The 2,467-nt window shown below is 39.4% G+C and overlaps 1 pseudogene; it reads right to left on the bottom strand.

Moving 5' to 3' along the window:
- Positions 1 to 800: 800 nt before the first annotated feature.
- On the bottom strand, positions 801 to 1,196 carry LOC103255109 (annotated as a pseudogene).
- Positions 1,197 to 2,467: the final 1,271 nt, after the last annotated feature.

Raw genomic sequence — 2,467 nt, 5'->3', positions numbered from 1 at the left:
CTACTCAAAAAAAAAAAAAAGGAAAGAGAGAGAGACAGAGAGAGAGAGAGAGAGAGAGAGAGAGAGAGAGAGAGAGAGAGAGAGAGAGAGAAAGAGAGAGGATACAAAGAATAGTTTTCTTTTTTTTTCCAAGTCAAACTGTATCCAGCTTTATTAAAGACACTTTTCATAAACCATCATGGTATTTCAGGCAGGATATGGGCAGATAATCTTTAACAGTATACAACAACTTTCAAACTCCCTTCTTTAATGGACTACCAAAATCAGAAACCACTATAGAAACCCAATGAAGTCTTCATATGATGCTCTGAACAGGGAAGAAGTTTAGAGTGAGGGTTGATATTTCACATTTAACATGTTGTTTGACAACTTTTCACAAGCCGATCCTGATTTTCAGGAAATGAAATGAAAATAGCAGAATTTGTCTGAAGATCCACAATCTATAAATGAAACTGCTGCTCTTATGAGGGGTGCCATCTCAGTGTCATGACTGACATACTGGTAACCAATTATTGGGGTTAGGTCCCAACAGATGTCTGGGTTTAAGGGAGTTAAGTCTATCCCAAAGACAGAAAGGGAGAAGAGGGCATAAAAAATGAATGTTTTTCCACACCACAAGGTGTTTGTACCAAGGTGGCTATGTGTGTCAACGTCGGGGAATCCCTCCTCCTGGAAGACAAGAGGAAGTCTCTTAAAACTAGAAGGGAAAGGTGTTTTCCCCACATCAATTCAACTTTGGAGACATTCTATTAGTGACATGTGCCCCTTTCCCAAAAAACAACAATGAAATGTTCTGTGTGCTAACAACATAGCTTAAAACAAAAACAAAAACAAAATTCTGCATTTTTATAAAACTTGATAAAAAATAGTATTTCAAACTGTACAGTCACCAGAAGTACACAGTTATCAAAAATGCACACACTTCACTTGGCATCTCCAGCACCTTCAGCTTTCTGTACCTGGTCTGTTTTGTCATCTCCATTTTCTGCAGGGTTACTCCCCTCCTTGCCAGCATCAGTTTTTCCCTTTTTCCTTTTGGGTACATTCTCTCCCTTCTTAGCTGGGACCTTCTTAGGCTTGGGCTCTGGCTTTGGAGGAGCAGGTTTAGCAGACAACCTTGCAGATCTTCTCTGGGGTTCATCCTTCACCTTGGCTTTATCTCCTTTAGCATCCCCTTCAGCCTTTCTCTTGAGCATGGTGGTGATGGGAGCGGAACTAAGACGTTGGATGCGGGGATGGAGTGGCGCATGGACTTTGGTCGGTCCAGGGGTCATTCTTGCCTCTTCTTCTTCACACTGCTCCCAAAGAATAGTTTTCATTAAAAAAATTAATTAGTCATAGTATAGAGTTTACTTCGGTTATACTGGACCAAGTGATTAGGACTGAAATTATCATTGAAAACAACTAGAAAAACAAGACAAAACTTTTAAAAAATTGATATGAAAGTATCAGAGAACAATTAAGGGAGAAGAGAATTATAAGGCCAAGATGTGGTAGAAGGGGAAAACCCTAGATTCTGGCATATGAAGTATTAAGTCAACTTTTTTTCTGCTCCGGGTCATATCCAGTACAACTTTCTATGATGATGAAGATGGTCTAAATCTTCTCTGTACAATATGGTAGAAACTAGTTGTACATGCCTACCAAATACTCAATAATGTGACTGCTATAACTGAGAATTTGAATTTCAGATTTTAATTTCGTTTGATTAATTAAATGTAAATAACTCCATGTGACTACTGACTGTTGTATAGCACTGCACAGCTCTAAAAGCATTTTCTAAACTTGGATAAAATAACTGAGAGACTGATAGGAGCTTTTATTTGACAATTGGAAAAAAGGGGACAAAATCTAGGCATCAGAACTTAGATATACTCAGCATGGGGGTGAAATGGATGATGTTATAAGACTTTGTGACATAATACACTTTGTGTCATCTATTTGAGGCTAGGGGTCTGCAAATGATGGCCCATGAGCCAAGAATGGCTCACTCTCTGCTTTTGTAGATAAAGTTTTAGTGGAATACATTAATATTTACCTGTTCTTTATGTTCTTTACCTGTTGCTTTCGCACCAACCAGCAAAACTGAGTAGTTGTGACAGACCTCATGGGCTATGATGGTTTAAATATTTACTATCAAGCCCTTTACAGAAAAAGCTTGTCAAGGTGCTCACTCCCCAGCTTCCAGGAGTGTTGGCTGGTGACAGGTCACAGATGAATTGCTCTTAACTGAAGGGAGCTATTTTGCCCATGGCTACACCTTCTACCTAGGGCTTGGTTGATGCATGTTAAAGACTTGGCCCCCTCATCTAAACTGAGGACAGCTATTAAGGGCTACTGTAGCTTAAGACTCACCATAGGATCAGTTGAAACTTCGAAAATAATTGCATCCTAGTTCAATTTCTCCCTTTGCCTGATCCTGTCTCTTTTATCTCTCATAGCATTGTTCCCAAGAACACTCCCCAAT

Source organism: Carlito syrichta, unplaced genomic scaffold (genome assembly GCF_000164805.1).
Source record: "Carlito syrichta isolate Samal-C Ts95f unplaced genomic scaffold, Tarsius_syrichta-2.0.1 Scaffold287827, whole genome shotgun sequence".
Classification (NCBI taxonomy): domain Eukaryota; kingdom Metazoa; phylum Chordata; class Mammalia; order Primates; family Tarsiidae; genus Carlito; species Carlito syrichta.
Note: the sequence above shows the minus strand (reverse complement) of the source record. Positions and strands in the feature narration are given on the sequence as shown.